Genomic DNA, 16,256 nt, shown 5'->3' with positions numbered 1-16,256 from the left:
ACTCCCTCCCCCACCCCCACCACCTACAGCCGGTGTTCCTTAGCTGCAGATGGACCAAATCTTTCAGAAAATGCATGACCAAGCGCCATAAGGATGGCAGAGCCCATCAAAGAGACCACGGGGCAGCCAGCAGCATCACTTTACTCCCATGGTGCGTCTGGCCCCCGCTTCTTCATTGATGCCCCCAGCCACGTTGTGGGAGCCCCTTCTGCTGGCTCCCAAGAGCCCACTGAGTGCATCTCTTCCAGACTCTCTTTGATGACATCGTGTTGGGAATGATTACACCAGAGCAATTAGCAAGCACTACAACCCAGGACTTCTCTCCCCAGAGCTGGAGGTTAAACATATTCGGTTTCCCACCATGACAAACTGGCACCATGGGTCCTCTCCAAAAATCCAAATTGATGGGGGCTCCCTTCTCCTCAAATGCTCCACAGAAAACCTCTTGTTTCTATAATTCCACTGGGGCACCTGGGTGGCTCAGTCATTCTGGGTGGCTCGTGCCTTCTGCTCAGATCATGATCCTAGGGTCCTAGGGATCGAGCCCCGCATTGGGCTCCCTGCTTAGCGGGGAGTCTGCTTCTCCCTCTGCCACTACCCCTGCTTGTGTTCCCTCTCTCGCTGTGTCTCTCTCTTTCAAATAAATAAATAAAATCTTTAAAAATCAATCAATCTACTACATCCATAGTCAAGCCTCCAGGGTCCTTCCTAGCTGCGTGACTTTGGGCAAGTCTCTGGGCTTCTCTGGCCTTCTGGTCCCCCATCCATGAAACAGGGACAGTACTATGTATCCCTTTCGCAGGTGACGTCTAACTGGGCTTTAGAATGCGCCAGTACCGCTGTAATGAGTGGACCAGTGGACCATGTGAAACCTCTCTGCAATGTGGGGGAAAAGGTCTTCCCCTTCCTCACAATCCACTCCCCAGGTGGGATCCTGCCCATGGATGTGGGGTCTAACTCTGACAGCAGCACGAGTAGGGGCCAGTGAGAGTGGTCTGCCCTGGGAGTTGGCAATAAGGGAGCAACAGTCCGTAGAGAAGTGAAAAAGAAGACCAAGACTGACTGAACACCAAGACTGGTCTGCTTTTTAAAAAAAAAAACATCATGTGCCCATGATTATAAGGAACATCAATGATAAAATACTCCCCCTCTCTCAGCTGGGGGAAACTCTCCCGCTGTCCCTCCTCTTTGGGAGGCATCTACTGGCAGCTGCCCATTGTAGGTGCTCAACAGCTAAGGGAGGGACCTGGTTACAGAGAGGCTTTGGACACTCACAATCATGGTCCCTCAGGTCTCTCCTTGCCCCCCGCAAAAAACCAGCTCTCTGGGGTTTAGAGAAGATCCGTAGCATTTTCCTGCCTTGGCATCAACGGTAGTTTTCCATTATTTTGCCATTCATTCCATCAAGTCATGGAATCAATCTCTTCTTCCATCTGGGCTCGGCCATGACTTGCTTTGTCCAACAGAATGCTGTGGGAGGGATGATAACCAGGTTTCAAGCTCAGGCCTCAAGAGTTTGGGCAGAACCCTGGTGCTACCATAGGCAGAAGCATGGAAATGTCCACGAACTAAACACATGGGGACTTTCAAACCCTGGGGAGTGAAGCAGCTTGCCCAAGGTCACAAGAATGGAGAGTGATAAAGCCAGGATTCAGACCCAATGCCAGAAAATATTGTGCATACTCTGTACCAATTGTCTGGAAAGGAGAATACACCATGCGGGTCACTTCTACAGCTCCGAACTTGGTGGGCTTTCCTTTCTGTAAAGAAGATAAATGATTTTAGGACCTTGTAACAGCAATTTCTTGGAAAATCTGTGCCAGCAGATAGCCCTCCTCCCTACTCAATCATACTTCTGCGCTGCCCTGGGACAATGTTGCACTAACTGACCAGATGTTGCCAGCATCAGCCCTGAGGAAGAATCACCTTCTGCCCAAACACTGAGAAAAATGGAGCACTCAGGTTCAGAGTCTGCCTTCCCCTTCCCCAGGTCCCTAGCAAGACAGCTTGGATGAGGTCTCAGAAGGAGACAGGTGCAGAAGGAAAGGAAGACCACCCACATGAGAACAAGCAAAGGCTATTTTTCCAGAGTTTTCGGTAGGAAGGGAGCCAGCCACCACCGCTTGCCTTTGGCAGAGATTCACAGGCAAGCAGGGGAGTGGGAAGCTTTCTAGCAAGAAAGAGAAGGATCCAGGGGTGCCCCAACTAGAGGTGTGGACATGGGGGAGCTAGAAGTGGGGGCATCCTCTGTGATTGGTTAGGGAAGCATATTTGGCCTTCTCCTATTGGTCCTAAACTGGAAGGGGGACACACAGGAGGGAAGCTGGCAGTTACATCCAGCCATGGATGACAACCCAGTCATTTGGTAAGGATTGCTACAGGAGTTGCGGGTTTGCTTCCTGAACTAGTGGTTGTACGTTGTGGGTCAGAGTTCTGTTTTTATATATGGCTTGGTCATAGCTATTTGTATGCTTACCATCACACAGAATTCAAGTCCCAGCATATTTCTCCTAGCCATTCAGCCCTGTCCTTATTTCTCTCAGAACAATCCAGTGTCACAGTCTCCACAGTATGTAAAATATGCCTTCCCCTAAACCCCCAGGCTCTCAGCAGCCAGAGGACACAGCTGAGCAGAGCTCCAGCAAGACTGCCACCTCTTTGGGGACTCCAGCATAGAGCTCTGTTCCTGTTCATGTCCCATCCATCATCTGAGATGTCTGTGGAGGAAAATCCACATTCTGAGTCACCTAGAACCCGCGTCACACACCCCCGCCATGCCACCCCCATTTCCTCCAACTCTGATCAGGTATAGTCAATGACCTTCACATTTTCATTCTGAGGAGAGTAATTTTGCACAAAGGACCTCTTAAAGCCAGTAATTGTGAATAAACAGACTTCAAGGGACATTCTACTCTCTGGCTTCTTTTCCTGTTTAAGCAAGAAGGCTGAGAGACTTAAGACTTAAGGCTTAAGGACTCCCTGCTCACTTCCCATGCTCGGTGCAGACTTTCCCCCAAGTCTTTTCAATTCAATCTCCAGAATCTTTCTCAGTTCCATCCAGTTTCCAACTCTCTCATCCCCATCGCCCCTACCCCAACCCCAACCAGCAGCATCTCCCTACCAGGCTTTCCCTACAAGTCTCCTGGGTTCATTTAAATGAGCCCAAGCCACCAAACTCTGTTTGAAAAAAAATTACAAAGGAGTAGGTTTTTCTTACAAAGAGATAAGAAGGGAATGATCAATGTTCTCCTCAGGGCTTAAGAAAGAAACCTCGCAAGTACTTATTTTTGTAAAATAAAGATGCCATTTTATTTTCTGTTTTGTGTTTGTTTTCTCTATAGTTGACGTACAATGATATATTCATTTCAGATGTACAACATAGTGTTTTGACAAGTCAGTACATTACACAATGCTTACTGTGAGAAGGATGCATTTTAAGTCTTATTACCAGGGCAAACAGTTAAAACCAGAGATATCTTGGAGTTCATAGGTCATAGCTATACCTGCAATGCAGCCATGTCCAAAATCTAGGCGTCTTAGAGAAGACCTTGTCAGATACACCTTTTGCAAAGACAGTATTAAGATGTGGGATAGTATCCACTTCTCTACAAGGAAAGAGGAAATATTTATTTTTTATCTTGATGAGAATTTTTTTCACCAGCAGTTAGAAGGACCTGCAGTTTCCAGATCAAGCACTAGAACTTGATTAGTAAACGTGGAAGAATTTGCCCAAGTAACTCGAAAATTGTGGGAAAAAATGAAAGAGGAGAAATCACAACCAACACCAAAGAAATACAGACAGTTAGAAAGACATATTATGAGCAACCGTATGCCAACAAATTGGGCAATCAGGAAAAAATGGATGCATTCCTAGAAACCCTAAAAACATAAAAACTACCAAAACTGAAACAGTAAGAAATAAAACACGTGAGCAGACCCATAACCAACAAAAAAATTGAAGCAGTAATAAAAAATCTTCCAACAAACAAGAGTCCAGAACCAGATGACTTCCCAGGGGAATTCTACCAAACATTTAAAGAAGAATTAATACCTATTCTTCTGAAGTTGTTTCAAAACTTAGAAATGGAAGGAAAACTTCCAAACTCATTCTACTAGCCCAGCATTACCTTGATCCCAAAACCTGACAAAGACCTTGCCAAAAAGGAGAATTACAGACCAATATCCCTGATGAACATGGATGCTGAAACTCTCACCAAGATATTAGCCAATAGGATCCAACAGTACATTAAAAGGATTATTCACCACAACCAAGTGGAATTTATTCCTGGGCTGCAAGTTTGGTTCAACATCCACAAATCAATCAATGTGATACATCACAATAATAATAAAAAAAGAGCAAGAAACACAGATTCTCTCAATTGATACAGAAAAAGCATTTGACAAAATATAGCATCATTTCTTGATTAAAAGTCTCCACAATGTAGGCATAGAGGGAACATACCTCAATATCATAAAAGTCATAAAAGAAAAGCCCATAGTGAATATCATGCTCAAGGGGGAAAACATGAAAGCTTTTCCCCTAAGGTCAGAAACATGACAGGGATGTCCACTCTCACCATTGTTGTTCAACATAGTACTAGAAGTCCTAGCCTCAGCAATCAGATGACAAAAAGAAATAAAAGGCATCAGAACTGGCAAAGATGTCCAACTCTTACTCTTTGCAGATGACCTGATACTCTATGTGGAAAACCCAAAACATTCCACCCTAAAATTGCTAAAAGTCATACAGGAAGTCAGCAAAGTGACAGGATATAAAATCAATACACAGAAATCAGTTGCATTTCTATACACTGACAATGAGACAGAAGAAAGAGAAATTAAGGAGTTGAACCCATTTACAATTACACAAAAATCCACAAGATACCTAGGAATAAACCCAACCAAAGAAGTAAAGGATCTGTATTTTAAAAACTACAGAATAAGAATACTTATGAAAGAAATTGAGGAAGACACAAAGAAATGGAAAAACTTTTCATGCTCATGGATTGGAAGAATAAATATTGTTAAAATGTCTATGCTACCAGAACTATCTACATATTCAATGCAATCCCCATCAAAATACTATCAACTTTTTTTCACAGAGCTGTAACAAATAATCCTAGAATGTATGTGGAACCAGAAAGATCCTAAATAGCCAGAGGAACATTGAAAAAGAAAACCTAAGGCTGGTGGCATCACAATTCTGGACTTCAAGCTCTATTACAAAGCTGTAGTCATCAAGACAGTATAGGAGTGGCACAAACACAGATACATTGATCAACAGAACAGAATAGAGAACCCAGAAATGGACCCTTAAATCTCTGGTCAACTAATCTCAACAAAGAATATCCAATGGAAAAAAGACATTCTCTTCAACAAATGGTGTCGGGAAAATTGGACAGCCACATGCAGAAAAATGAAACTGGACCATTTCCTTATGCTGCACATGAAAATAGACTCAAAATGGCTGAAAAACTTAATGTGAGACAGGAATCCATCAAAATCCTAGAGGAGAAGATAGGCAGCAACCTCTCACCTTGGCCACATCAACTTCTTGCTAGACATGTCTCCAAAGGCGAGGGAAACAAAAGCAAAAGTGAGCTATTGGGATTTCATTAAGATAAAAAGCTTTTGCACAGCAAAGGAAACAGCTGACAAAACCAAAAGACAAATTACAGAATGGGAGAAGATATTTGCAAATATCTTACCAGATAAACGGCTAGTATCCAAACTTTATAAAGAACTTAACAAACTCAATACCCCAAAACCAAAAAATCCAGTCAAGAAACAGGCAGAAGACATGGACATTTCTCCAAAGAAGATATACAAATGGCCAAAAGACAATGAAAAAAATGCTCAACATCACTTGGAATCAGGGAAATACAAATGAAAACCACAGTTTTCATGGCTAAAATTAACAAATCAGGAAATGACAGATGTTGGTGAGGATGTGGAGAAAGGAGAACCCTCCTACACTGTTGGTGGGAATGTAAGCTGGTGCAGCCACTCTGGAAAACAGTGGAAGTTCCACAAAAAGTGAAAAATAGAGCTACCCTTCAGCCCAGAAATTGTACTACTAGGTCTTTACCCAAATTATACAAACCTAGTCACTGGAAGGGAATTGCACCCCAATGTCCACAATAGCCAAACTATGGAAAGAGCCCAGATGTCCATTGACAGATGAATGGATAAAGAAGATGTGGTGTAATATATGTGTGTGTGTACACACACACAATGAAATATTACTCAGCCATCAAAAAAATGAAATCTTACCATTTGCAATGATGTAGCTAGAACTAGAGGGTATTATGCTAAGTGAAATAAGTCAATCAGAGAAAGACAATTATCATATGATTTCACTCATATGTGGAATTTAAGAATCAAAACAGAGGATCATAGGGGAAAGGAGGGAAAAATAAAATAAGACAAAATCAGAGAGGAAGACATACCATAAGAGACTCTTAACTCTATGAAAGAAAATGAGGGTTGCTGGAGGGGCAGTGGGTTGAGGGCTAGGGTAACTGGGCAATGGGCATTAAGGAGGGCATGTGATGTAATGAGCACTGTGGTTACATGCAACTGATGAATCACTGACCTCTACCTCTGAAACTAATAATACACTATATGTTAATGAATTGAATTTAAATAACATCACATTTTTAAAAACTTGTGGGAAAACAAATGGCAGAAAGAGAGCTCTGACAGTGGGATGCAAGTGTGAAGTGTTGCTTCTGTGCCCTCCTTCCCCTCCTCCCCCTCTAGCTCAGCTCCCCACTCAGCAGCCAGAGGGAACCTACGCACCCTCCACCCACCCTCGTCTCTGTGTCCCTCCTCTGCTTAAACACACCACTTGACTCTGGGACCCACTGCTTTTGGAGTAAAGACTCTCCTGCTGGGGATGATGAGGTCCTGCACATCCCTTCCACCCCATCCCCATCCCTGGTCCAGTTGACTTTCCTGTCCCTGTCCCTGGATGTGCCAGCCTCCTGGTCTTCCTTCACCATTTGGGGAGAAACACCTGTCCATCAGGAACATTTGCTTTAGACTTGTGATGAGTGAAGAATTAGTCCCTACCATATCTGAGCCTGTATTTCATTGTTAGGATTGTTCCAACAGCTAGCATGACCTTAACTGACCAGCCAGACTATTCAATCAACAGCTCTCAGAGTCTCTTTTCTGGTTTTTAAGAGGAGGATTACATTACCCACCTTCTGGGGTTGTTAGAGGATGGTGTGAAACTCCCAGCATGGGGCCAGCTCAACGACAGGGGAGCTAAGTCATAAGAAGGCAATGCGGCTAGAGCTGTCAGATTTGGAAGCACATTTCCGGCTAACGGAGAGAGGAAGAGAGAAACAGAGTTGCCTCTGATAATAAGGATCTCTCAGAAATAATAGCTTGTGATTGCATCAGAGCCAAGTAGAAAAATTGAAAGGAAAAGAAAAATACAGTGGTTGAATGTCAGAGTTTGAAGTTGGACAGAACTAAATCTGGGTTCCTGCTTTATCACTTACAAAGCTCTGTTGTCTTTGACCAGTCTTTTAACTTCTTTGAGCTCCTGTTTCCTTGTGAAGATACCAACCAACTAACCCTATGGGGAGGGAATCCAAGGGCATTAATGAAGACTCTTGTCTGCAAGCAACCAAATCTGTCCTAGCTAAGGAGTTTATTAAGGAGACTAGAAAACCCACAGAACTATTATGAGGGCTGAGGAAGTTGCCTCTAAGCCAAGCTTCCATAAACAACTACCCAAACTACCCAAAGGTCGACCAAAAGGGCTGCTCCCTTGCCTGATCAGAAACCCACAGGATCCAGAAGCAGCTGATGCAAGAACCGTGCCATGTCTAGCCCAGCCTTTGCCGGGAAAATGGACAGATGCCCCGCCTCTCTGCTCTAGTGCAGATCAAAGTCTCACACAAGATCATCCCGTACATGGGACCCACAACACAGCTGTTAGGGCACCTGGAAAATGCCTCGCTTTCCAGTCTTTGCAGTGTAAGAAGTCACTTGAGAAAGAGGTCAGAAAGAGTACTGAGTGAGCCAATACCTCTACAGAAAACATCTAGTGGGGTCTCTAGCACACAGAAGCCACTCGATACATTTTAATGAGAGGTAGCAGAGATTAGATGTTAAGGATCTAAATTCTGCAGCCTTATAGCCTGGGTTCAAATCCCTGCTCTGCCACTATTTCTGTGTCCATCTACTTCCCCTCCCTCTCTTTCCACTGACATGGTTAGGCCAATGACTATAGGTCATATACCTTATAGGCTTACTGTGAATGTCAGATGGTTTAGTAATGCTTGGAAGTATCTGGTTCATGGAGGCTCAATCACATGACCTGCCACCAACCCACTCTTTGTCCTGGTCTTCATGACTCCAAACAGCAACTGCATTCACTAGAGATCTCTAGTGGGCATGTGAACTTTCCAGACTCTGCAGGCCAACCTCACCTCTCATTTGAACATCTCATTCCTTCCCCCAAAAGCTATGGAGTCACTGAAAGCCAGCTCCCCACTCATGGTTGCAATGTACTAACCTGCCTTCCTTTTTATGCTTTCCCTACTTCAAATGCAGCAGAGCTATGCTCTCCCCGTGGTTCGGGTTTGATCTACTCAGATCCTTGGAGTACAGCAGTAAATAAGAAAAGGTCCTCACTTTCGAGGAGCCTGCAGTCAGTCAGGGAGACCTAGTAGAGAGACAGTTAAAACATGGTCCATGCAATGGGGAGTGTGAATAAGGCACAGAAATAACAGAAAAAGAGCCTTAGGTTAACTAGGGTTTCAGACAAGAGCTCCAGGGAGGAGGTGAAGGGTGAGGGGGTGTTACGAATGCTAAATTTGAGGCAGAAAGCAGAACAAGAGGTGCGTCTGGGCGGCTCAGTCAGGTAAGGAATCTGCCTTCAGCTCAGGTCATGATCCCAGGGTCCTAGGATGGAGCCCCCATATCAGGCTCCCTGTCCAGCAGGGGGTCTGCTCCCTCTCCCTCTGCCCTTCCTCCCCACCTTGTGTTTTTTCTCTCTCCCTCTTTCTCTCTCACATAAATAAATAAAATCTTCAAAAAAAAATTTTTTTAAAAAGCAGAACAGGAGAAGATATACCACACAGAGGGAGCATTACGTGCAAAGGCACTGTGGCATGAAAAGCAGCACGGGGTGTCCGGGCGATGACAAGGAGATCTATGTTTTGGAAGTACAAGGTGTGCTCTGTGGAACAGCAGAATATAGGATTAGCAAGGATTGTGAGAAGTCTTGAAAAGCTGCATTAGGGCATTGAGGAGGCAGGGGAAGGGTAAAGATTTTTAAGCAGCTGAAGTACAAAGTATGACTTGCATTTTAGAACAATTCCTGTGTTGTAGGCAGGTCTCGGTGCAAATGAAAATGTGGGGCCCCTTGTTCAAAAAGCAGGAGAGACATGCTGTTCAAAGTACCAATGTACTAAGTTTTTTTCTTTAAAGTTATTCTATTACTTATAAAAGGAAAGTTTTGTTTTTCTACTTTCCATTTGTATTGATTTCTGTTCTAATCCATATTTTCTTTCTTTGACTTGCTTTTGGATACAGTTTGCTCTTGTTGTGCTAGTTCCCTGAGATTGAAGGTTAAGGTATTGATTTGCAATTCCTTTTTTTTTTTTTAAATGGGCACTTAGAGCTATAAATACCCCCTCTAAGCACAGCCTCAGCTTATCTAGTAAGTTTGGGGAATGTCCTGTTTTTGTTTTCATTCATCTAAGTATTTTCTAATTTCCCCTGCCACTTCTTCTGCCCCATTGGCTCCTTAGGAAACCAAGGTAGAAGTTTAATTTCCCCATATTTGTGAATTTCCCGACTTCCTTTCTGTAACTGATTTCTAATTTGATGGCATTGTGGCCTGAGAATGTACTTTGTACAGTTTCATCCTTTTAAAAAAAAAAGATTTTACTTATTTATTTGACAGATAGAGAGAGATCACAAGTAGGCAGAGAGGCAGGCAGAGAGAGAGGGGGAAGCAGGCTCCCTGCTGAGAAGAGAGCCCAATGCAGGGCTCAATCCCAGGACCCTGAGATCATGACCTGAGCCGAAGGCAGAGTCTTAACCCACTGCGCCACCTAGGCGCCCCAGTTTCATCCTTTTAAATCAATTGAGACTTGCTTTATAAATTGGCACGTGGTCTATCCCAGGGCACGTTCCATGTGCGCTTGAGAAGAATGTACATTCTGAGTGGAGCATTCTAGAGAGGTCTGTTAGAGCTGGTTGTTTACGGTGTGGGTCGCGTCTTTTTTTATCCTTGCTGGTCTACTGTCTAGTTGTTCTATCTGTTACTGAAAGTGGAATATGGAGTGGCACTGGGCTGGTTCGGTCGGTAGGGCGCTTGACTCTTGATTTCAGGGTCATGAGCTCGAGCCCCACGTTGGGTGTGAAGCCTACTTTTAAAAAATAAAGAAATAAAGTTAAATAAAAATAAAGAAAGTGGAAGATTGAAATCCCCAAGTGTTATTGTTGAATGGTCTATTTCTCCTTTCAGTTTACTTTTTGCTTCAAGTATTTCAAGGCTTTATTGTTAGGTGCATGTGGTGTGTCTTCCTGATGGAATGACCCTTCTATCATTCTAAAATGTCCATATTTAACTCTAGTAACATCCGTGTTTCATTCTGTTTTGTCTGATATCTGTATAGCCACTCCAGCTCTCGTGGGTGCCATTTGCATGCTCTATCTCTTTCCATTCTTTTACTTTTAATCTACTTGTATCTTTGAATCTAAAGTGTTTTCTCAGAGAATTGGCACCCACAAGGGGTAGGGTGGGAACACAGCGGGCTTTGGAGGTAGTACTCAGTTCGAAGATTTGAATCCTGCCTCTGGAAGCCAAGTCACTTTTGTTATGCTTCGTAACTTCCGTGAGGGCTGGTCTTGTTACCTGCAAAATGGAGACAATAATGCCTACTATCATGGATAGTGGCATGGGATGCATGAAGCTCTCGCCAACATTCCTGGTACCTAGAAGAGGATCAACAAAACTTTAGGACAATGGCGATGAGCAATTCTAAGTTGCAGACCCAGATAGTGCTGAAGGACCGTTCAAACTTTTTGAAAGAGGTCTTTAGAGACATCCTAAGGCAACTCATTTCTTTTTCCATCTAGAAATTTAGAGCTTGGTCTTTAAAGGCTCTGCAGCATAATCCTGATTTCAACGGACATCTCTCTGGCTGTCCTTTACACATAAAGCCATCGGCTGTCTTTGCTCTCATCCCCATCCCCTCACCCCCCACTAACACTCCTCTCCAGTTTGACACCAGACTTGATGAAAAGATGAGCGTTTCCTTCATGGACATGAGAATTTTGTTCTGACAAAAGCTGGCCGAATCCTCCTTGGATGTGTTGACAGCATTTTTATCACCTAGACATCCTCTAAAAAACTTGAACATGTCTAGCTTTTAATTGCCTTGCCCACCCACACAGAAGCTGTTTGGAGCATTAATCTGGGCTGTTTAGTACTTTCTGATTGCAACTCTACTGATGTAAATAGAACTACTGCTCTTTGTCAAGATGAGGGGAGACTTTACATTTCTTTTTTTTTTTTTCTTCTCTAGTAGGAATTTCTCAAGAATCGATCACCAAAGAGCCCATCCACTTCATAATTTTAAGGGATAGACAACTATCACGAGGACAAGGTCAAACTACAAAGATAAAGCCTGAAGTAGAAGAAGAGGGGAGGGCGAGAACTGTAACAGAAAAAGCTGATGGGGAAAATTGTTATTTAACGGGATCAAAGCCAATAGCATCATAAATAAGAGGAGAGTTGCATGGGGCAGGCATGCATATTGTGCAACCCCTGCACATCAGCCACTGCATCACAGAGAACTTAAATCAGGAGACTCTAACCCAAGGTGGTACCACCCATGCTGGTGGCTAAGAGAGAGGGGCCATTTGCAGCCACAGTGGCATCTTGTAGAGGCAGAAAAAGTCAAATCATCCCAGCAGTACAGTAGTCATGCTTGTGGCAGGAAGGGACTTTCCTCCTATTGAGACTGGACTTGTATCAGGAGGAAACAAGGTCAGTGCTCATCTTGTAAGGGTGCTTCCTCCTCAGATAACTCCGTGGGGAAATCTGCTGCAGCTCTCATAGTAGGGGGTTGAATGGAATCAGAGTACCCACCACCACCAGCAGCAAAGGGGTCAGAGAACATCAATTAGCTTCTGGCCAAACCTGAGGTGTCCATGATTACACAAGAGATGGAGGGAGACGAAGCCTTTCCCAGTTGGCATACAGCAGTGGCAGCACCGAGGTAGAATAACCATGCCACCAGCCCACACCACCCCAAATAAAGTCCTAACCCCACACTTGTGGAAAAAAAAAAAAAAGCATGTGGTCCTCACCCCCATTTCCCTGCCTTCTGGGGACATTGCTACATTCTGATCTCCTACTGTCAACATTCTGGAGCTCAGTGAGAGGAGGGAATTGCTGATGGAGAATAATGGGGCTCTGGACACTTGAAAGAAAGTCTTTGGGGTGACGTAAAGAGGGATTTAGAGGAAATAAAGAGAAAGAGAGATAAATTCCACATGGGAAACTTACCTCTTACTCATTAGTTTCTTTAGGACCTCATGAACTCAGAATTAAGTTGATCAAGTTCAATATGTCAACAATTGTCACCAATCCATGCAAGCCCTCTCTTTTGTTTTATTATTATTTTTTTAATATCCAATCTCCAGCCCCATAATCTATTTCATACAACCTGATGTCTTTGCAGACAGGGTGGAAGTAGGATGTGACGACTGACAGATCTTTCTCTATCTTGGGTCTCTGTCTCTCTGCATTCCCTCACAACAATTTCTCCTTGTGTATGGGACTAAGCTGTTGGCTTATCTTCCAGTTGCACCTCTAGAGATAGACTCCAAATCTCTCTTCTTCCAATGCCAAAAATTTAACACCTACAAGGTGTTAGACTGGTGCAGTCTGGGTCTGATGCCCAACTCAGACCCATCACTCTAGTTGGGGAGTTTAAGTCTTATTTCAATATGGCTCTCCAAGTGAAACCACAGTGTTAGACTGAGAGAAGGGGCATTTCCTAGAAGGCAGACAGTACGTGCTTCTCTGGGCAGACAAAACAAGGGATGTCTACTTGGGGAAATTGCTCAAGTTCCTGGGTTCTTCATCCACCTTAGGAAGGACTTTTTGCTTTTATGCTCATTAGAGATTGTGAACCCAGCAGCTGTCTGATATAGTCATGCACCAGTCTTTCACTTTCTCCACAAAAAAACTTGATGACTCCCAATCCTAGTCTCTCACTGTTCTTTGAGCTACAAAGAGATGGGATGGTGATTACGGTGATACTAATTACAACAACTAATAAGAACTTACCATGTGCTACCAACTCTACTGAGTACTAAGTAACTTCCATATATTAACATTCATTCCATTTTCACAATAACCTCAAAACTTAAGCACTATTAATATCCCATTTTATGAATAAGGAAGCCAGTGCATAAAAATTAATCTGCCCGAGGTCATAAGGTTTGTATATGATGGAGCCAGGATTTTAACCCAGGTGCGCGGGCTTCCAAAATCCATCTTAAGCTCCAGTGAATGTTAGTGACAAGGCATGAGCTAGAATATGCATGCAGAGAGCAGAGAGAACAGGAACACACTTTTTGTTGTCTCCTAGAGCACCAAGCACAAGACTTTGCACATCATGGGGACCTATGTGTTTCACAAGCTGAGTTAAATTATGTGGCTCAGGAAAACCTGCCTGGGTTCTTCCCCAAGACAGTGAAGCAGAAGTATGCTACATATACCTGAGATTCTTGAATAAGGGAGGTGGGTGGATTGTTCAGAGTTTGTTGCAAAATATATTGTAGGCAGTTTAGAATTCATGTGTATTTAGAGCAAAAGCATGCAATTGTGGGACATGCTGATTTGTGTTCCCTCTGTCATATTATACTGTAATATCCATAATTTTCAGATCTAAAGAGACTTATATCTGAGTTCTTGAGTGTTTTTATGGACCAATAACAGTAAGTCTATCCACATGGAAGTTGCGTGTTTAGAGAGGTTAATGAGTTTAAGTCACTTGTTGTCCACTGATTTGGCAGATACATTGATACACTATTTTGTAGTCTCTCGATGATCCCCACTAAGAGTCCAATTCGACACCAAATGTAGTCTTGATGGGAACTCTGGTTCTAAGGTTAAGGGTGTTTGTTTGTTTTGTATTATTATTGAGATTCTAGGGGGGAAAATGGAGAAGTGGACAGGAAATCCAAGAATAGGAAATTTGGGAGCAGGTGAGTCCTAGACCTCACCTTTAACACATGAAGCACAGGAATAGGGCACATAAAGAATGGAAAGCATCCTGGGATGTCTGGGTGGCTCAGTTGGTTAAGCATCTGCCTTGGGCTCAGGTCTTGATCCTGGAGTCCTGGGACTGAGTCCCATCTTTGTGGGGCAGGCAGGGTTGGGGAGGTGTCCCTGCTCAGCGGGGAGTCTGCTTTTGCCTCTCCCTTCTGCTCATTTCTCTCTCTCTCTTACTCTCAAATAATTAAATAAAATCTCTAAAAAATATATTTTTTAAATAAAATAAATTTCAAAAAAAAGAATGGAAAGCATCCTGAGAGAAAAGCTTGGCAGATGTCTTACCAAGAAGTTGATGGAGAGTTAAACATGGTAGGGGTGGCAGAACAGAGCTGGAACTCTCCAGATTAGGATCTGCATTTAGCAGGTCTGGGTTCCCCACTGTGTTGTGACCCACACTTGTCAGAGGTCTGCAGCACCGGGGATGGCTCTGAGCTCCACTGAAGCATGAACCCCTTGTTTAGGTTGCCCTGATCCCATTGCCCTTCTTCGGGAACCCTCACTCCATGTTCACTGTGGAATTTCATCCTAGGTACTCATTAGTCACTGGCTCAAGTGAGACTAATCCTGGGTTGCCATGTGACCCAAGTTTGGCCCATGAGAGCCCTGCATCCCTCTGCCACTTAACTGATTCAGTGTCACCTTCTATTTTCAGACTTGGAAAAATCACAGAGTACCCAGGGTGGGCACCAAGGGGCTAGATGATGCAGTGTAGAACTGGAGGGGGGTGGGTGGGGGGTGGGATATGTCCCAATGAGGTGAACTCTGACCAAGGGGAACAGGTGATGGGAAAGAGCCAAACAGAACCTGCACTCCTTTCTTCCTTTCTTCCATGGATGACAATAAAGGGTAGCTCTCCCCTGCAATTCTTTCGAGAAGTCCCATGTGCTGAACAAACATGTCTACTAGGTTACCTGCTTTGTCCCTTCTCGGCTTGTCATGAAGTAGCATCCAGGGTGATAACAAGTTGCGCCATGTTGTTTTCCTTCCTTTCTTCCCCATCCCCACTTCCCTTCTTTCTCCCTCTCTCCACCCCAGCCTAGGCACTTCTCAAAATGTCAATGATTTCATCTTTGCTTCAGCCTTGCTTTCCGGAGGACCCCAGCTAAGAAACCCTTCTCATTATGTTCTGATAGTCACCCAGGTGTTTAATTGATCAAGTCCTGACTTTCCAAATCCTTAAAGGATCTGGAATTCATCACGATTCCTCCTTCCAGAGAAAGGAGGTGCACAATTTGTGCTCAATTTTAGTCTCAGTCACATGAAATGCAGCAGCAAAGCAATGTAAAATTTTACAGCTACTCACTGAAACCTTTCTCTGTAAGGCAGTTGCATTACCCCCTTTCACAGGTGACAAAATCAAGACTCAGAGATGTTTTATCACTGAAGTGGTTGAATGGGGACTCGTCTCTCATTTTCTGAATTCCCATTGACTTCTGGTACCTCTCAGGACTAGGTCTTAAGTCCCCAACCCAGTAAGCTGCCAGAGAGCAACGGGGTCTCCCTACCAGTAACCAGCATGCACCTGAGCTCAGGTTGGTACAAGTGAGATGGCCACAGTCCCCACTCATGCTGAGCCCTTCTTCTCTTCTTCTCCAAGATCTGAACTTCAGCCTTGATTTTTTTTCCATAAGAAAAATGGTGCTATGTCAACACTTCACCTACCAGGGGTCCCTCAGAGCAAGGAGCCAGAGTGTCTGGAGGCTTATGGAAGAGCTCACAAAACTGAAATCCGGTTTTCTCTCTGACAGCCAGTTCTTTTCTGACAAGAGATTAGCAGGCTGGCCTTTGTTACTTTTTCGCTTCCTTGATACCCCATTGACTTCTGATCATTTCACTGTCAGCCCCAGGCAAGAGAGGAGAGATGGCATACCAGTCAGTCTGTTTGCTATTTATAGATGCTGCCGTTAAAGTTTTCACAGGAGAGAGATGCTTG

Source organism: Lontra canadensis, unplaced genomic scaffold, assembly GCF_010015895.1.
Source record: "Lontra canadensis isolate GAN:19392208 unplaced genomic scaffold, GSC_riverotter_1.0 scaffold35, whole genome shotgun sequence".
Classification (NCBI taxonomy): Eukaryota; Metazoa; Chordata; class Mammalia; order Carnivora; family Mustelidae; genus Lontra; species Lontra canadensis.
This window is presented reverse-complemented; position numbering follows the sequence as displayed.